This window comes from Silurus aristotelis, assembly GCF_946808225.1.
Source record: "Silurus aristotelis genome assembly, chromosome: 6".
Lineage (NCBI taxonomy): Eukaryota > Metazoa > Chordata > Actinopteri > Siluriformes > Siluridae > Silurus > Silurus aristotelis.
Window position 1 is genome coordinate 11,384,640 of NC_139579.1, and position 22,500 is coordinate 11,407,139.

Below are 22,500 nucleotides of genomic sequence, written 5' to 3' on the forward strand. Positions count from 1 at the left end.
TAATACTATTGCATTAAAAGATATCTGTGCATTTAACTTTGTGGTAGGAGTTTAGAGAAGAGCCACATGTGGTTGGAAAAGGAAGGTGTCCCAATACTTTTGTCCTACAGAAAGGTGTACTTTAATACTCCAATGTCCCGATAGAGTCACCCTTCACTTCATTAAGAATGCATGTTTCTTTAGGAAAAAGTGATTTTTGGTTACTTGGCAACACAACAAAATGCATACATTTACATTTACATTAAAACAGCAATTGCTATACGACATATATATATATATATATATATATATATATATTATATTATATTATATTATATTATATTATAGTAATCAAATTTGGCACACACATAAACCAATGTGTTTTCTTCTGATGCAGCTTGAATCTAGCTTTCTTAGACAGCTAAAAAGGGTCTTCTGCCATTCTCCCTATGACATTTTCCGTTTAGCCGTGTCACTCACTGGCCACCGCAGTGCCTTTAAATGCCCTCTATGTGCTGTTTTACTCCTTCTGTGATGGACAGCAGGACGTCAATGTCCCTCCTGGGCAAAATCCAATCGTCCAATCAGAATAACAACACGGTGGCAAGGCTGAACAATGTAGCTTTATATTTAGCAGCTTATCGCTGACGGCCTATCTGAGTGCTGACATTTAACAAACGTGCAGTCACAGTTGCTTGGCTTTTCAAATCTTTGAGCAACCGTCTGGCTAAAAGTGGGTTTTGTTCTTAAAACCTGGGCATAATGTTTTTTTTAATAATAATACTATAGTAATACAACTACAACAACTAATAATAATAATTATAATATAATAATAATAAAGCTGACCAGGTAGATTACATTTTGTTTAATCCACACTGACTTTTCCAGCCATATGTGATTTTGGGGTTGGATGTCACTAGATGCACTTTAATTTAGTTTTACCTTCACTTGAATTAGGATGATAAATGATTGGATGCATGCTGAAGGATGACAATGCCCTTTGTGCACAAAGCCAGCTTCATGCAGATTTACATGGGTTGGAATGAAAGATCTTGTCTGGCTTGCCATAAACCTATTCAACACCTTTGGGATGAACTCTGACTTTAGCCCAGGCCTCCGCTCCTCACCTACATCATTACCTGACTTTACTAACACCCAACATCTAGTGGAACATCTTCTTAGAAGAAAGGAAACAGCAAATTGGGAGTGAAGATCTAACAGAGGAACTTATATAAGATGAAGAACAGGAGAGATGATAGCAGACTGCCTCACCCCCATAGCCAGAAGAACAAACCGAAGCTCTGTAATCGTTAATTAGAGTCATCTGGAGTGTTATCTATCATGAAATGGCCTGCCTAGTCACTGCACCTAATCATATTGAACTGCTCTGGGATGAACTGAACCACAAGAAACTGAATCACAAGAAAGAAATCTCCAACTAGTGACGAACACTTTCGGCAAGTATTTCAGAATGGTTGGGTAAACGAACTGTCCGGATGTCAAGAGAATAAAGAAAAGAAAGTATGTACAGTCCTTTTCTTTTTTTTCGGTTTCTGCCATTAGGGGGCGCCACAGCGGACCATCGTCTAAAAAACCCCTGTCCTCTACACCTGCCTCTTTCAACCCAACTACCTGCATGTCTTTCCTCACCACATCCATAAACCTCCTATTGGTCTTCCTATTTTTCTCCTTTCTGGTGGCCATCCTCAGCATTCTTCTACCAATTTACCCCATGTCCCTCCTCAGCACATGTCCAAACCATCTCAATCTCGCCTCCCTCACCGTGTCTCCAAAACGTCCTACATGCGCTGTCCCGCTAAAAAAAATGTTTCTAATCCTGTCCAGCGTCATCACTCCCAACGAAAACCTCAACATCTTCAGCTCTGCTACCTCCAGCTCCACCTCCTGTCTTTTACTCAATGCCACTGTCTCTAATCCATACAACATCTCAGGTCTCACCACAGTCCTATAAATAAAAGTGTGTACAGTATATTTATATATTTGTTTGGTCAGAGTGAATCTTTATACCGTTTGAATGACCTACTTTGTTGCATAGAAACTAAAGGAACATAATGTGTCTCTCATAAACAATAATATTCACTGTAAGTATAATATTTAAATTTTATTATTTTATTAGCATTTTATTTCTCCTGTTTTGTTTGGTTTGTTTGCTTTGGCACTACAAATATACAGTTATTTATTTATGCGCCTGAAAATTTTAACTAAAAAAAAAGACCTGAAAGAGAATAGAGAGAATAAACTAGTTAACAAGCGGTAAACTAGTTCTTGCCCGAGGTATTTTTTTTTTTACTTAAAAACAAAATCACACCAGAGGTTTTTTTTTCTCCTCCACATCCAGATGGAAACATCTGTGCTATTTTGGTGTCGTTTTTGTCCTCGGAAATACTTGGATTTGCTATGACAGAGCTTGTTCACAAACTGTCAATTTTTTTTCTAAATCTTCTTAATTGATCAAATCCTCCGTATGCTCACTCAATTCAACAGATTACTCATAATATATATATATATATATATATATATATATATATATATATATATATATATATATATATATATATATACACTCCACACTTCTGGGAAGATGTTCCAATAGTTTTTGAAATGTGCTCATAAAGATTTGTGCTCGTTTAACCAAAAGGGCGTTAGTAAAATATCAGGCACCGATGTAGGTGAGGTGAGGAGGCCTGGGGTGTCCTCAGCGTTGCCATTCATTCCAAAGAGGGTTGGAGCATTGTTATGCTGGAACAGGTTTGGGCCTCCTAGTTCAAGGGAAGGGGAAATAAATTAATTATTACTATTGCATTAATAGATATCTGTGCGTTTAACTTTGTGGTAGGAGTTCAGAGAAGAACCAAATGTGGTTGAAAAAAGGCAGGTGTCCCAATACTTTTGTCCTACAGAAAGGTGTACTTTAATACTTTAATGTCCCGATGGAGTCACCCTTCATTTCATTAAGAATGTATGTTTCTTTAGGAAAAAGTGATTTTTGGTTACTTGGCAACACAACAAAATGCATACATTTGAATTTACATTAAAAAAGCAATTGATATACGATATATAATGATATATAATGATATATAATGATATATATATATATATATATATATATATATATATATATATATATATATATATATATATATATATATATATATATATATATATATATATATAAAACGATTATGATAGAGAAGAAGGAAGTCATTTTATCGCAGATATTCTTACAAGGACATTTACAAGACGGATTTTTTTTAAGCAGTTTAAAACAGTTGTTTAGTTTTTTTAATGAACCATTTATACTTTTGCATTTTCTTTCCTATAGAATTTACACAATTGCCTTAATTTCAAATCCCCAGGAATGCACTTGTTCAACTATTATTCACGTCTGCCAAATGCCATAAATGTAATAATTGTAATTATGTAGTGACTTAATTATTTTAAATTCTTTTGCATTAAGGGATTTCTATTAAGAGTGGAAAATCTCCTGCTATAGAGTTCTAACCTCAAACCTATGGTACACCTTTGGAATGAATTGGAATAATAATAAAAAAATAAATAAAATAATAATAATAATAATAATAATAATAAAAATAACAATAATATATACTTTTATTTTCTAATTCTGTTTCTATTGTATTTTAACTGTTTTTTTGTTTTTTTTCTCACACCTCCAGTAATCCATCTGTACCTGCACATAGATCCACAGTCGTTCCATTGTATTGCTGTTTATCTCCACAACTCTTAGGAATGTGTGAAAAACAATAAACTGACCACTGAGTCATATTTGATGCCCACAAGGCAGATTTAAAGATTACTGTATTTTTCTATGACGAACAAAAATGAAATAAATACGCGTCGGCCTTCACTCGGTTCACTCGTCTGTCGCTCCGCCTCGCCTTCTGAACACTCGTTTCTCTCTGTGCGGAACGTTCGCTGTTCCAGTCGGCTCATGCCGGAGGGGAAATATCATTGAGGATGCAGACGAAGGCGTCTGATTGTGGCTGGAGGAACAAATGGCAAATTAACAGAATCCTAATTAAGCTCATTACTGTGAGCTACGAGGCGTAAACTGGAACTTCCTCATCCCTAACGCCAACTTCTACTTAATCGCTCTTCATCGCACGTGCATACACAGAAACACACACATATACACACTCTCACATATACACACACATTCACACTTATATTCACACACACTCACAAATACACTGTCATATACACACTTATATATACACTCATACATGCATACATAAATACACAAAAATACAAACACACACGCACATACACAATCTCACATATACACATTCACACACACTCACATACACTGACACATTCACATACACACCTGATTCACACACACATGCACACACACACACACACACACACACACACACACACACACACACACACACATCAATTTTACTTTTTGCCTGTCTGGGTTGGTGTTGGTGTGAAATGCAAATGTAGAACACACACACACACACACACACACACACACACACACACGCATAGTGAGTGTAAGAGAGAGTGGGAAAGTGTCAAAATTCTGTTACAAGTAAATAACGGTGGATCTCACACACCTCATCAGTATCATGTTGAATGAACTCTTCACTGGAGTGGAAAATCAGAGCCATGAGCACACACTCATGTGGGCGGAGCTTATTTTAGATTTAGGCCTTTGTATTACACTTGTGTTTATATTGAAACAACAGTCAGGGTTCAGGTCAGGGTTGGATTAAACTCTCAGCAACAAGTATAGACACATTGATCTGTGTTCCAGATGTTCCAGATGATTGAAAATATAAAGCAGCTGGATTGGTGACTAGCTAGATCAAACATGGAGATGCATAAGTGCATTAGTACCAGTTTTAGACTTCAGTTACCACAATGTTAAAGGCACACAATTGTATTGAATGTCATTAGATGCCACAGAATGACATTTTCCGTTCACTTGAACTAGAAAAACAAACCTGTTCTAGCATGACAATGCCCCTATACAAAAAAAAAAAAAAGTTCCATGAAGATATGCTTTACATGTTTTGGACCATTTTTTAGGATGTCCAGCTTTTCTCAAAAAGTCTGTCTTGTAAATGTCTTGTATCTGGAAAAAAATAATCTTCTTTTTCAGCCATTGTGGAATGAACAAACCTATTAAATTGATTTTATTTATTTTATTAAAGCTTGTGCAGTTTGCTTCAGATGCAGGTTGCAAGCTCTGACATCATAGGACGTGAAAATGCCGACAGGATCGGGGGCCTCAGATGTCCAAATCACAATTTGATTGGTTAAAGCAAGTTTTAAGCAACATGGAGTTTACGCTAGAACAGTGTTGACTGTGAAGGGCTTAAGGCAAATAGATACCTTTAATCCACGGCATCACTTGATGTGTTGGCTGAAATCTGATTGGATAGAATCTCCAACCTCCGACTAACAGACACTTTGGAGAAAAATGTTATGAACTGAAGAAAATAGATTATTATCTAAATAATGAATAAGATGGTTCTTTATGTGTAAGTTTGTCCCTGATGAGCGAGCCGGGGCGACTGTGGCAAGAAAAAAACTCCCTGAGATGGCATAAGGAACAAACCTTGAGAGGAACCAGACCCAAGAAGGAACCGATCCCCATCTGGGTGGCACCGAATGTCCATTTATTACAGATAAACAATGTTGAGGTGTGCAGTGATGTTGATCAGATGCAAAATGTAGTCCTGTGTCAGAGTAGCAGACTGTTGACATTAACTACAGTCCAAATCCAAATCCTCCCGTTCTTACTCCGTAATTTCATTAATCTACAGGCAGTTGATGAGAAACATCCCCAGCTCTAATCGAAGAAAACACCATCCAGAGGCAGGCCGGGACGAAGTGGGCAAATCTGAGGAAAGAAGAGGGGCAGAAAAAGTGGTCAGGCAGAAGGAATTGCCTGGTGCTTAAGAATGGAATGGTTGCCATGTTGGTGCCTCTTACCTGGAATACGTATCCAGCCTTCCCTGTTACAAAACAACTCCAAACCATTAAGCTTCCATCTTTACTGTGGGGGTGAGGCAGTCTACTAACATCCTGTTCTCCATCTTATATAAATTCTTGTTTTAGAATAAAAAATATCATTATTTGTAAATAGATTTTTTCTCCATTCATTCACTGTCCAATTCTTTTGTGCTGCATAGAAACAGAAAGAAGCTGGAACTACAGCTGGAACTAGTGTGAATGCTGCTGTATGACTAAAAAAATAAGAAATATAATAGAATTTAAAAATAAAAATATTATAATAAATATATAAATTATAGAAAAGTATTATAAAAGTATAAAGTATAACTATAAGTATAAAAATAGAAATATACATATATAGAAATATACATATATAGAAATATACATATATATATATATATATATATATATATATATATATATATATATATATATATATATATATATATATATATATATATATATATATATATATATATTTATTATAATATACAGGACTATTAAATATATACAAGAATTAGGCAGGAAGGGATGGGTATGTATATAACATAGATATTGACAGTAAATAAACACATGCCATTAACGATAAATATAGACAATAAATCTGACCAATCAGGTCGATGAATTTAGCAGGCCTGTGGAATCTAGTAAAGATTAATGAAGTAATTTATTCTGCAATTGTGTGTTAAACAAATACGTAATGATTTATGTGCTTTTCTGTGTCTAAATGTTCTTTCACACATGGCATAAATATATTGATTCTACAAGAAATAATATTCAAGACCAAAATCAATATATTTGCCTTGTATTTTTGGAATCCCTGTTCGCCTGCAGTCGGAGAGCAGAATCCCCTTATTTTGTGCAATATATCTGTAATGCATCTACTCAAATGAATAGAGCGCAGCACTGAAAAAAAAAAGAAAAAAGAATCTCTCAGCGCTGCCAACATGCATCAAAAATACCCTTTCCAAGATATTCACCGACAGTGCACTATTTATACTAATATGGTTGTTTCATTTGCAGGTATTTGCAGACATGAATCACAATCTCTCTCTCTCTCTCTCTCTCTCTCTCTCTCTCTCTCTCTTTTCAATTTTTTTTTTATTTTTGTCTTTGTGGATGATGACAGCAAGATGCAACAATGAATTGGACCTGCGAGACATTACCTCGGATTTGTCATGTGTCTCTTCTCCTTTCTGAAACCAGCTACTAAATGAGGGCATGAGTCACAATCAGCAAGGCATAATCCCGCTTCAAAGCTTGGCATTCTTGAAACAAGGAGAGGTCTCCTGCAGAACAAATCTCCCATAATGCTCCCCGTGGACCTGGGCTTAGCTGTCAGAGGCAGGACAGAGAAATGTACAGCTACATCTATATCCTTTGGTCTGGGTTTCAGAGTTGACTGAGGATTTAGTCCCAGAATTGCTCACACCAGTATTCAGAGCTCAGATACTGTATAGCTCCAAACTTAGGTGACTTGTTTAGACAATTGCATGAGAGTTGCATGTGTAGGGCAGGAAACAGATCCTGAGAACAGATCCATGTCATGTCAGTCATTATTCTTGGGTGGTTTTGGCTCAAGCCAAAATATATTTTTGTTTGTGAATACACTCAAAAGAACATGTTCAATGCCTCTGACATGAAGGTTCTATATTGATCTCAAATGTTTCTGGTTCCACAACATCAACTGACTGTATAAGACTGAAGAAAAGACATTACTCATTATCACACACTCTGGTACTCATGGTAGTTCTCAATTTCCGGTGTATTGTATTGTTTTAAGATTTATAATCACACTCTTGATATCACCCAAATGAGGATGGAATGCCTGTAGAGTCTGATTCCTCTCAAGGTTTCTTGCCACAGTCGCCCCAGGCTTCAGTTCCTGTAAAGCTGCTTTGAGACAATGTCCATTGTGAAAAGCGCTATAGAAATAAACATGAACTTGAACTGTATGAGCCAAATGTGCTTTTTCCCCAAAGTGTTACCAAAAGTTAGAGGTAAACAATCTTTGTATGTGGTGAAATAATATATTCCCTCTCGCTTGAACTTGGAGTTGAACCTGTTCCAGCATGACAATGACCCTGTACACAATGCTAGCTAAATGAATATATGGTTTACAATTACGCATTTGGCAGACGCCTCTATCTAGTGTGATTTATCTCATTCATACAGCTGAGAAGCTATGGGGTTAAGTGGCAGCTAAGATTTGAAATCATGACCTTTACATCCACATTCCAATGCCTCAACCACTAAGCAAGGTTAACATGAATGAAAAGATTGCCACCCAGATAAGGATGGGTTCCCCTTTTGGGTCTGGTTCCTCTCAAGGTTTCTTCCTCATAACATCTCAAGTAGTTTTCCTTGCCAGAGTCACCACTGGCTCGCTCATTAGGGATAAACTTATAGGCACTAAACATATACATTCCAACTTTAGAACCTCTTTATCGCTGTAAAGCTGCTTTGGGACAATGTCCAAATACAAATACACACTACAAACTACAGATAAAATCTAACTAAACTGAACATAGGTTGGAAGTGTGTGGAAGATCTTGACTGGCCTGCCCTAGAAAACAAACCTCAACCATATTGACCACCTTTGGGAAGACTTGGTAAAATGATCTTACCCCAGGCCTCCTACCGACATCAGTATTTGACTTTAATAAGGCCGTTGTTTCAGAATGAGCACAAATCTCCACAAAATCTTATGGAACCTCTTGCCAGAAGAATGGATGTTACGATTACAGAAATTGAAAGTAAATTAACAGTACAGGGACATAAGCGTTTTCAGACGTTTCAGTGTGGATAAGTGACTTTTGAGAGACTACTCAATAACATGGATTTTTTTATTTGACGAAAACACACTTTTCAAATGTATCCGCATGTAGACGTAGCCTTCGCATGTTATGTTCTATATGTTCTATCCCTGTTTGAAAACACCCATCTTGGATGCTTTTCCTTATACCTCATGCAATCAGAACTACATACAAATAAATTGCATAATCTAAAAAAAAAGCCACCCAGAAAACTCCTTCAATAACCGTGCGCATAACCCGACTCTGAATACTTGGAATTTCTTTTTTTAAACCTTTTAAACGCTGACTGAAGGTTGAATGAACCTTTATACAGTATGTTTTGTACCACCTTCGAGATCCACCGTTCATTATTGACACGCAGTCAACAGAATGACTTTGGGAGCCATATTTTCTCCTTCGAATGGAGGTTCCAGGAGTCCAGTTCTAACAATTATTACCATTTGTTCCATTATCAAAATGCATTACTGAGGTCACAGCGGCAGAAAATAGATTTCACGCACGGTGGGTTGGGATATTCTTCACAATACGCAATACTTTTTTTTTCCTGTTTTTTTTTTTTGCTTGTGCCTGCATTTTCTTTGAAAAGCACCTGAGTTTTGGATATCATTAATAATGTGTTGCATCCAAAGTGAAGCAGCTTGCTGGAAAATTGAACACATCAGATATACTAATCGAAACAGCCCAAGGAGGCTTTGGAAGCTGAAAATTGTCTCACGGGCAGCACAAGACTTTTCCAGCCAAAACTTACACGACTCTAGCAACAACACCATGCTACGTTATATCAACAAATAAACTCAGACAAAACAAAATGTCGATTTAAGCACTTGCTTTAGAGTGGAGTAAAGACCTAATGAGATGTATGCAACATTTCATGAACTCACAATAACACCATTTCGTAGCAAGTGAACTGCAATCAATAAGGATTCTGGACTTTGGCATTAGTCTAGTACCGTTAATCGTAAAGATGTGCTCCTTGAATGGCAACATGCTTGTAAATCCGCCTTGTATCCTTGTAATCCATATCGAGTGGTGCCGTGTTTCTTACATTGTCCTGCAAACGCCGCTATTTTACAACTAGCAAAGACTAAATATGTGCTATGTTATCGAGCTGGACTGCAGGCTGGCAAATAAGATCGCAGGCAGAGAGGGAATGCAATCAATAAACATGTAACCTTGCAGCCAAGGTCAACTGGTACTCTCTCGTTCCTCCAGCTGCCTCGCGCCGGCTTAATTAAATCTGTTATAGCCGTGACTCGCTTTTACCTTTCTATGTCTGAAAGTGATGCTAAACCACCTATTATCGGAGGTGCACCGAACAAAGGGAGCAAAGTGCAATACGCACAACGGTACGCCGCAGCCTTGTTACCTAACCGTAATGATTAAAAAAACCTGCTCAGATTTAAACTGGGAGCGTCTTAAAAATAGAGTGAATGCAGATGAAATATTCTCCAGTTCAATGCTGAATAGAATACAAACTTGTTTGCTGTACATTAGCTTGAGAAGGACATCGTAAAAAAGATAGCAGAGTTTAATAGTCCATTCTACTATACTTTTATACATGCATGGATACTGATGAATCAAGCCTTGTGTTAGCCTCAGCAGATACATAGCAAATAATAATACAAATAATAAAAATATATTATTAATAATAATAATAATAATAATAATAATAATAATAATAATAATAATAATGATAATAATCTTTTTAAAGAAAAATACTATAAAAATAAAACGTGGGTATATTTTAGAGTAGTTGGTGTCCGGCTTTTAAAGCAGTACAAATCTATTCAGGGAAACATTGATTCCAACATGTACTGTGACATTCTGAAGCAGAACATGATGCCCTCCCTTCAGAAACTGGGCCGAACAGCAGTTTTCCGACATAATAGTGACCCCAAACACACCGCCAAGAAGAACTGCTTTGCTAATAAGGTTAAGGTAATGGAATGGCCAAGTATGTCTCCAGACCTGAACCCTATTGAGCACCTGTGGGGCATCCTTAAACTGAAGGTGGATAAGTGCTATGTGTCTAACATCCAGCAGCTCCATTATGTCATTATGGAGAAGTGGAAGAGGATCCCAGCAACAACCTGTGCAGCTCTGTTGAATTCCATGCCCAGAAAGATTAAGGCAGTGCTACATAACAATGGTGCTTGGGTTGCTAGCCCATTGCCCACCTTCCTCCATTCGCAGCTGGTCTTGGGATTATCCATGGAGAGGTTTTTATCCTAATTTCAACAAGTGGACACCCATGGGGGATTAAGGGACTTGCTTAACAGACCAGCCTGGTATGGCCGTGACTTGAACCCACAACCTCCAAATCCAAAGTTCAGTGCCTCAGCCTAGCCCCGGTTTTGATTATGGTTTCCAGTCAAATTGTATTCACAGTTTATAAAAGACTAGTAAAGAAATACATCATTTATCTTATTCACTTGCTGACTTTTATGAAAGGAGTCTCCAGTGTCAGGACCTTGTAACAATCTATAAATTTTTCCACCACATGAAAGTCTTTAGGACAGCTGATTTCCAGGTTTCTCGGAAACAGAACTTGTGTGAGCTCTTGCGATGCAGCAAAATTGTCCAGCCATATGTGTTTCTTCCCCAAACTGTTACTACAATTTAAGTTCAATTCGATTTAAGGTTATTTCTATAGTGCTTTTCACGGTGGACATTGTCTCAAAGCAGAATGTGTGAACTGCTGCACTGTCACACCTTATGTACATTACCGATTTCTTTGTGTGTGTCAACACACTTGGACAATAAACCTGATTCTGAATTATCTCCTGTTGCAAGGAAAAACTCTCTTAGATGGTATGAAGAAGAACTCTTGAGAAGAACCAGACTCAAAAGGGGAACCCATTCTCATTTGGGTGACACCAAGTGTGATTATAAATCATTAAAAACATTACAAAGTTGGAGGCACTTGACTGTACAGATTACACTTTTTATGGCATTTGGCTAATTTTCTTATCATCTAATTACTACAACTGATGATTTGATCGTTAAAGGCCTGGTAGTGCTGGGATTTGACCTTACAACCTTCCAAGCAGAAATCCAACATCTTATCCACTTAGCTAACACTTCCCACATAAGCTAATGTTTAGCATGTCCTTAGATAGGGTAGCATGAGCATTTTATCTTTAAGCCTAAACCTGTTCCAGCAGAAAGTGATCTTTATGAAAATATGGTGTACATGGGTTGGAGTGAAAGATCTAGAGTGGCCTGCTATAGAGCTCTATATCTCTATTGAACACCGTTGGGATGAATTGGAATGCTAAATGCACCCTAGATCTCACCACACATTCATCAATACTTAACTTTACTATCAATGAGAATAAAACCAAACCTCCATTAGCACACTCCAAAATCTCCAACATCTTCCCAGAAGAGTGAAAGGTCCACAAACCCTTGTCCATATTGTATATAATAACATCATCAGGCCAAGTGAGGATTGATGATCCTACATAAAAAGCTCAGATTAAGCAAAACTATAACAATAAAGCTAATTCCTCAGGAAGTACGGATTTCAAAATCATCCATTCACCTTGTCTTGTAGGATCGCATAGGGCGTTTCTGTTTCGCTAATAACTCACGCGAAGTTAAATAAAGCACAGGCTGATGAATCGCTTGTTCGTTGTGACTCCGTAGCACTATTCTCTGTCCTCATTCTTTCTACCTGTCTCTGTCACACACACACACACACACACACACCTACACACACACTTGCGCTATGATGCAATAAGAGCAATGCTTTGGTAAAGCATCGTCATTAATCAGGCCACTGTGCTGCCAAACATCATAGATTCTCTTCAAGCAGACTGATGATATTTACTCTGGAAAATGGATGTCAGAACGCCGACCAAAAAACACAAATACAATTCACCTGCAAATACCGAACAGCTTTCGTGGCCCAGATTTACTGTCGCTCTCCATATGTCTCTAGGTAAATATTGATCCCCGATCTAATACAGCAAAACCCTCACCATCATTCTCGCTTCTCATGTTCTTCTTCTTTTTTTTTTTTTTTTGCATGGAGGCATTATTTATCTCTCTCCAACTCCTTCGCTCATCACTCATCTCACATGCTTTAGACTTTTTATCTATTAGCGAGGCCTTGCCTGAGATTGTACCCGATGTAATACGATGCAAGCTCGGGGAAGATCCAAAAGCGTCAGATTAATCTACCGAGGTTAACCATGGCCAGTCAGGAGAGAGGGAATACATTGATTTTCTGATTCCTCACACACCGAGTCCTCTTATCCACCGGCAAAGCAACATGAATATTCAGACGTGCAGCTGCAGCTCGAGTACGTGGCTCGCTACGCGGCACCAGGCAAAGCTGTTGAAAATATATACATCTGATAAATATGAGGCTTTCAGATCGAGATTAGTTTTTGAAGAGCGGCTCAAACTCGATCGGCTGCTGCAGAATGTTGATTATTGCCAGGATAAATTTGGACAGGGAACGATTTTATCCGTTACAAGACTTTCTTTTTTGTATTTATTTAATTCATTTTTTTCAAAGTTTTCAAAAACTATTTATTTATATACAATTATTAGTAAATGTGCTACACTTCCATTATTTAGAAAGGGACCATTTTTTTTAACAATATTTTCTATCTAGATTAATTTCTTCTCGCTAAACAGTTTCTCAAGAGCGTTCTCTCAGCATCACTACTGCTACATGAATAAGAAGTATTACAACACTACGGAGACTGAGGCGTGTCCTGAGAGTCACATAGAATACAAATTAACATGGCAGAGGTAGAGCTGCATCTTCATAGAACCAGAACATGAAAAGAACCTCTGGTTTTATTCAATCTATCTTTTTTTAACTATAAAGGCCTGTTTGTGATATACTGTGTGTGTGTATATACAGTGGGTACGGAAAGTATTTAGACCCCCTTAAATTTTTCACTTTTTGTTATATTGCAGCCATTTGCTAAAATCATTTAAGTTCATTTTTTTTCCTCATGAATGTACACATAGCTCCCCATACTGACAGAAAAACACAGAATTGTTGACCTTTTTGCAGATTTATTAAAAAAGAAAAACTGAAATATCACATGGTCCTAAGTATTCAGACCCTTTGCTGTGGCACTCAAATATTTAACTCAGGTGCTCTCCATTTCTTCTGATCATCCTTGAGATGGTTCTACACCTTCATTTGAGTCCAGCAATTTTTGATTATACTGATTAGACTTGATTGGGAAAGCCACACACCTGTTTATATAAGACCTTACAGATCACAATGCATGTCAGAGCAAATGAGAATCATTAAGGTCAAAGGAACTGCCTGAAGAGCTCAGAGACAGAATTGTGGCAAGGCACAGATCTGGCCAAGGTTCCAAAAATTTTTTTGCTGCACTTAAGGTTCCTAAGAGCACAGTGGCCTCCATAATCCTCAAATGGAAGATGTTTGGGACGACCAGAACCATTCCTAGAGCTGGCCGTCCGGCCAAACTAAGCTATCGGGGGAGAAGAGCCTTGGTGAGAGAGGTAAAGAAAAACCCAAAGATCACTGTGGCTGAGCTCCAGAGATGCAGTCGGGAGATGGGAGAAAGTTGTAGAAAGTCAACCATCACTGCAGCCCTTCACCAGTGGGGCTTTATAGCAGAGTGGCCCGACGGAAGCCTCTCCTCAGTGCAGGACACATGAAAACCCGCATGGAGTTCTCCAAGATGGTGAGAAATAAGATTCTCTGGTCTGATGAGACCAAGATAGAACTTTTTGGCCTTAATTCTAAGCGGTATGTGTGGAGAAAACCAGGCACTGCTCATCACCTGTCCAGTATAGTCTCAACAATGAAGCATGGTGGTGGCAGCATCATGCTGTGGGGGTGTTTTTTAGCTGCAGGGACAGGACGACTGGTTGCAATCAAGGGAAAGATGAATGCGGCCAAGCACAGGGATATCCTGGACGAAAACCTTCTCCAGAGTGCTCTGGACCTCAGACTGGGCTGAAGGTTTACCTTCCAACAAGACAATGACCCTAAGCACACAGCTAAAATAACGAAGGAGTGGCTTCACAACAACTCCGTGACTGTTCTTGAATGGCCCAGCCAGAGCCCTGACTTAAACCCAATTGAGCATCTCTGGAGAGACCTAAAAATAGCTGTCCACCAACGTTTACCGTCCAACTTGACAGAACTGGAGAGGATCTGCAAGGAGGAATGGCAGAGGATCCCTGAATCCAGGTGTGAAAAACTTGTTGCAGCCTTCCCAAAAAGACTCATGGCTGTATTAGATCAAAAGGGGGCTTCTACTAAATACTGAGCAAAGGGTCTGAATACTTAGGACCATGTGATATTTCAGTTTTTCTTTTTTAATAAATCTGCAACAGTGTCAACAATTCTGTGTTTTCCTGTCAATATAGGGTGCTGTGTGTACATTCATGAGGAAAAGAAATGAACTTAAATGATTTTAGCAAATGGCTGCAAAATAAAAAAGAGTGAAAAATTTAAGGGGGTCTGAATACTTTCCGTACCCACTGTATATATATATATATATATATATATATAATTATTTATTTATTTTTTGTATTTTTTTTTTTTTCTTGTTAGAAATATCTTATTTGTGGCAAACTGCATAGTTCAGCATGTGGGTTGCAACATCCCACATCTGTCACAAGGTCACACTCATAATGAGCAAAGGGTCATCTCTCACAGTAATGTGAAGGTTATAACACCATACTCACACATTCTGGTTAAAATGGACAGGTTATTATTATTATAAGGTGCTCAGGATGCACTTGTTTTCCAAACAGGTCCATGTGAGAACCTCTATAATATATTTGAATCATCTGATAATATAATTGATTTATGAATGCTTTGTTTCAGAATGTCTCACAATAATACGTTTCTGGAACCATCTCTCTTTCCTTTCGGTGACTTCTTGAAAATGTCCTTGTAAGTGTATCTGCGATCCAATCAATTTCTTCTCTTCTGTCAGCCACTGTAGAATGAGAAAAAAGCTAATAAATCCACTTGGATATATTTGAGCTTGTGTAGATTGCCATCGAACCAAATGACGTTACTAAACGCCTGCTAGATGGCCCCGGTGTCACCAACCAGAGATCTACTACTTCGTATTCTTGGGTTTGTGCACATTGACTTTCTTCTTTCATTCGATAGGGTTCACATTCAACGTCTTGACTGCACAATGTTCATTTTGTGTTTCACATCCCTTTGTTTTCATATCCGGGTAAAAGATCCACCTAAGGACTTTGACGTTGACGTTGCATGGAAAAATTAGAGCTTAGTTTAGGGATTTTCAAAATTAGGCATTAGACCCCACTTCCATAGCAACTAGTTATTTGTTTCTAAGACTAAGACTACTTTACAGAGTTTCACTGAAACTAGGTATAGATACAGTAAGGTATAAGATAGTATTTCAGAAAGTAACCTTCCAAGGAGAGTGAACTCTCCAAAGCAGCCTATTTCGAAGTAGCTGGTGTTTCTTTGAACGCTAAATGAGGAAAAGACAAGAATACTAAATGGGCGTGTGCAAAACTTTTCATGAGCAGCCTGGGAAATTTGCTTTCACAGCACAATTTGGAGATTTCAGAGTTATTCTTAAGTCGGATTTGACCTTTAAATCTCGAAGTGATAATATCGCTAGGATTGTGGTTTTTATCCGGCGGCACCGTGTACGAGTTTGAGGGAGTATTTCCTGATATTGTAGTGAGCAGCGGTACAATTTATTGTACTCTATTGGATAGTAAAATAAACCATAGACAGATTATAACTTGTTGGAAATGCAGAGTTATGAAGGAAACATCTTAGCGCATCATACTGAACTCAATATGGACCCTTGTGAAAGCTGGTTTACTGAGTATAAAACTGTATAATGCTCTAAGAACTGCAATCTGATTGGCCAGAAGGTGTACATTTTACTATAAAAGCTGTTTGGACGATGAAATTGTCGATTTTTTAACCGAAATATGGATGTACATTTTCTATCCTAAATAAGCAAGCAAAGAAATGAGAGATACCATGCGAACTTGGCAAGGAACTTGGCAAAATTACTTTTTGATTATGAACTTAAGTGATGCAGAAGTTCACACATTATGCTGATAGTGCTAAATATATTTATAATAAACATAATTATATGTTATAAATAGTAGTAATTGAATTAGTTAATAGTAGTTGCTTCTTTTTTTTCATTATTGAATACATTTTTCAGTCAGATGAATTAAATATTTTTGCCAGAATGAATCCCTATAGGTTGCTCATTTCAATCTCTCTCTGTCTCACACACACTCACACTAACGCGCATTTGAGCGCGAGGGCATGTGTGTTGTTTGTCGTTGTTAGCGCTTTACAAGAAACGACAATTTTAACCACACTATTGAACCACAGTTAAAACCTCCCTTTGACTCGTAACGACTTATTTCCAATAAAACCTCGTGTTTTTTTTGTTTGTTTTTTAAGAGCGCGAAACGGTGCCGAAATAAAACTCACATCCATACTTGTTCTATTCCGTTTGAAGCAAATAAGGTTTCTTCTTTCATTATTCTTTATAATGAAATATTCAAGTCCCAAGAGCCTTGCAAAAAATAATAAATAAATAGTGCGGCAGAATGAAACGCTTTGCAACCAAACATATCTGAGCAAACAGAATCAGAAAGGAGTAGCCTGTGAACTTAAAAACTGTCTTTCCTTTCTATGTTAGATGAGAAAATATAGGCATTTTAAAGAGAACAACTTCGGTTTAGATGTATTTAAATGAATTCTGGAGACAGGGGAGATCACTTGTAGGAGAGTCCTCCTGTGTTCCCCTTGGATGATGCACCATATGGACAGAGGTAAAGGACTTTTCCAGCTATACATGGTTCTTCCACTAAATTAGAGCCACATAATCGTATAGGACAAAACTGGATGTGGTGAAAGTCCATTTTCCCTTCACTTGAAATAGAAGACCCAAACCTAAAGATGCTTTACATGAATGGGAATGAAAGATCTCCTGGGGAGATCTCTGGGGGAGGTGATAGCTAAGTGGCATTGGAGTTTGGCTTTGAAGGTTGTGAGTTCAAATTCCGGTCACACCAAGCTGCCATTTCTGGGCCCCTGAGCAAGGCCCTCAACCCCATAGCTGTTCAGTACCTTATTGCTCTGGATGCCAAATGCCTTAAATGTAAATCTTTGATCTGCTATAAAGCTTTATAACACTGATGAAAACCTTTTGGATAAATGTAAATACCGAATGCACCGCAGGCCTCCTTACCTCACCTACATCAGTACCTGACTGTACTAACTGGCTAAATGACACCAAATCCCCACAAATACAAATAACCTTCCCGGGACATTGGAGGTTCTTCTAACAGCAACTGGGGACTAAATGTTAAATGGGATGCTCAAGAAGAACAAACTAATCTTATGGTCCGGTGTTGACAAAATTCTGTCCATTTAGAGTGTATCTTGGTGGGTGTATATATACTACTTAAAAAAAAAAAAAAAAAGAATAAAAAAAGAGAGACTATTTTAGTATCTGTGCATCACAGATACTAAAATAGCTCAGGTCAAACTGGGCAAACTATTCATCCTGGCAATGTTTTTTTTTTTTTTTTGGACAGGGTCTTGATAAATTGAGAGACTATCATAGAAACAATGACCGTGAGACTTTGATGTATGACACATCACAATTCTTACACTCATCAGGCAAATTAACAATAACGAATGCTTACAAATTACAAACATGAATGTAATGAATGGATGTTTCAATGCCACCTTGATGAGGAGTCTGGTTTCTCTCAAGGTTTCTTCCTCAGGTCATCTCACAGAGTTTTTCCTTGCCACAGTCACCACTGGCTTGCTCATTGGGAATGAACTTAAAATTATAAGAAACCAAGTTATAGGCACAACATTTATGGATTTTATACAACTTTGTGGAAACAACTGTAAGGACTCAAATGGCTAAAAAAAAAAGAACCAGTCAAACACCTACAGTAATACATCTTAACTATCAGCAATACATCCAAAATTTATGGAAACAGGTACGAAAGCTACAATCGATGGTTTCCAGTGTGATTAAAAATCTCCTGTTTCTTGCCAATTAATCATAAAACTAACAAGCAAACAAACAGACTAAAAGATAAGCTTACTAGCAAAGTGTGATTTCCTCATGCACTAAATGCTAACTGTTGATTAGGAGCTGAAGCCAAATGGATGGAAGTATAATTGATTTTAGAAATGGCAGCTCAGTGGTTAAGACTTTAGACTCATGAGCAGAAGGTGGTGAGTTCAAATCCCTAGTACCACCAAGCTGCCACTGCTGGACCCTCAAACAAAGCCTTTAACCTCAACACTTTTACAGTATGATTGAGATAATTATGTCACACTGGATAAGGATGTCTGGCAATTACCGTAAAAGTTGCTTATAAATTGTATCCAGACATGGTATATAGACAATAAAACTTTCTTTCGGCTTCTCATGTTAGGGGTCGCCACAGCGGATCCTCCGCACGTTTGATTTGGCACATGTTTTTACGCTGAATGCCCTTCCTAACGTAACCCTCCCCAATTTATCTGGGCTTGGGACCGGCACTGAGAGTGGCTGGGGATGGTACCCGGGTCGCAGCGGTGAGAGCGCTGCATCGTAACCACTAGACCACCAGGGGACCTACATGGTATATAGACAATATTCTTGGTAAAATAACTTTTAGACAAAAATGATTGGAATCCATCATTGTTTATTTAATACAAATCAGACTTTACCCTGCATTTTTAATGGGGTTATTATCCTTTGGAAGACCCGTGTGCTGGGACGGAGCTTTCTGGCACTGGGCAGTAGGTTTTGCTCCAGAATGGTGCAATCATTCGTTTTAGGATTTCATGGTGCTTTCCCTGCACAGGTTCTAGTGCTCAACAGTGCTCCCCGTGCCAGATGTAGCAGTGCAGTTATAAAACAATATCGAGACTCCTCCAAGTTTCACAGTGTCTTTTGTGTCTGTTTCTTTGAAGCCTCATTTTTGTGTCTGTGAAATTGCAGAACTAAGCACCAGTTTATTCTCATTTGTCAATTCTTGCAGAAACATTATGGCTTGTCCTTATGCAGATTTCGAATAGAAACAATTAGTTTAATATCACAAAAATTTTATTATTCAACTTATTAATTGACATGTTTTTATCTTTTTTGCGCTACCAACAATTTTGTCTACGTCCACATGAGTACCAGCTGTCAAATTATCCTGAATTTACAGTATCTGCTTTAAAAAAACATTTTATGGGTTCCATTCCAAAGACTTGGCTGTACATTTGCAGTATTTAGTAGATGCCATTATCCAGAGTTATCTGACTTACAATTATATAATCTATTATCTTGCTCAAGGGCCCAGCACTGGCACCTTGGAGGAGCTGGGATTTGAACTCACAACCTTTTGATCAGAAGTCCAACATTCTAACCAATTAGCTACCACATAATTTAACAGATGACCTTATCCAGAGCGACTTATATTTATCTCATTCATATAACTGTGCAGCTCTGGGGTTAAGGGCCTTGCTTAGGGGTGCAAAAATGGCAGCTTGGTGTGGCCTGGATTTGAACTCACGACCGTCAAGTTCAAAGTCTCACCTGTTTCTTTTATCATGATCCTGTTAAAAGATCCACTTATGAAGAAGATTCATTGAAGAAGGTTGGTAATCGAGGTCAAAAAGTCTCAATTTACTTGATTTCAAAACCAAGCATTAGACACAACTTTCACAGCAACTAGCTGGTTGTTTCTGTGAAAAGATCTACTTGAAAAAGCCTCACAAAATGCAGCACTTTAACTAGTGTCACTAAAACAACCTGTTCCTTCTATAAGCAGCAGCAGAAGCTTGACTCTCTGGAGGAGCCTTTAATGTAGAGCCATTAACCATCCAAACAGCACTCGCGATACTTATATTTTTTTATCACAGATTGAGATCATACTTGAGATAGTTACCTTCCGAACCGTTGAGAAGCCTAACCGATCCCCAGCTTACCACAGAGACGTGCAAACTCTACCAAGCAGGGTATTTTTAATGTAATTCATGTTTCATTGAGCTCTAAATGAGAAAAAGACAAGAATAGTAAATGGCAGTGTACAAAGCGTTTTGTTGTTATTCTCTCATTTTCCTCATTCATCAGCTGCTCAAAATACTCCCTCCATCTTCTTAACACACACTCCTCACTAGTCAACACATTTCCATCTCCATCCTTTATTGCTCTAACTTGCAGCACATCCTTCACAGCTCGGTCCCTCTGCCTGGCCAATCAGTACAAATCCTTTTCTCCTTCCTTAGTGTCCAAAATCTCATACAGCTCCTCATATGCCTTTTCCTTGGCTTTTGCCACATCCCTCTTTACCTGCTGCCGCATCTCCTTGTACTACTGCCTACTTTTCTCATCACTCTGTCGATCCCAATCCTGTTACGCCAACCTTTCTCCTTTTGCTTTCCTGCACTTCCTCATTCCACCACCACGTCTCTTTGTCTTCCTTTCTAGTTCCAGATGTCACACTAAGTATTTTTCTAGCTGTCTCCCTTATCACGTCTGCAGGAGTTGCCCAATCATCCAGCCAATGAGCCCCTGTCTGACCGCTTCCACGAATCTCATACTACAGTCTTCCTTCTTTAGTTTCCACCATCTAATTCTTTTTTTAGTCCTCACTCTCCTCCTCTTCTTCTTCACCTCCAAAACCATCCTACAGACCACCATCCGATGCTGTCTAGCTACACTGCCCCCTGCCAACACCTTACAGTCTCCAATCTCCTTCAGGTTGCATCTCCTACATAGAACATAGTCGACCTGTGTGCACCTTCCTCCACTCTTATACGGCACCCTATGATCCTCCTTCTTCTTAAAATACATATTCACCCCTGCCCTTTTCATCCTTTTAGCAAAATCTACCACCATCTGCCCTTCCACATTCCTCTCCTTAAGGCCATACCTACCCATCACCTTCTCATCACCTCTTTTCCCTTCACCTACATGCCCAATAAAGTCTGCCCTAATCACCAATCGTTCATTCCTAGGTACACCATCTATCACTTCATTTAACTTACTCCAGAATTTTTCCTTCTCCTTCAACCCAATTGTGGAGCATAATCACTGATGACATCAGAAACTCTCTTCACCTCCACTACACTCTTACTGTGTTCTTCCATCAAAATCACCCCTACACCATTTCTCTTTCCATCCACACCATGATAGAACAGTTTAAACCCACTTCCAATGTTTCTGGCCTTACTCCCTTTCCACTTGGTCTCCTGAACACACAACATATCTATCTTTTTCCTCTCCATCATATCAGCTCCCTCTCTCCCTTTAACATTCATAGTGCCAACATTTCAAGTACCAACTCAAACCTCCACTCTACTACATTTATCCTTTTTCTGCTGTCTCTGTAGACCTCTTTCTCCTCTCCTTCTCCTTCTTCGGCCAACAGTAGCCTAATTTTCACCGGTACTCTATTGCCTAACGATACCTGTTGGTAACCCGTGCCTCGACCTCGATTCCAGTATGAAATTCTGATTTGTGATCTGCATATTTGATGTAGCACATGTTTTACGCTGGATGCCTTTCTAACACAACCCTCCCCATTTATCCGGGCTTGGGACCGGCACTAAGAGTGCACTGGCTTGTACAACTATAATGGCTGGACCCCTAAATCCTCAGAGGTCCATCATTGGGATATGCAAAAAAATAATTTCACTGTGCTATAATGTACATTTAAGTAC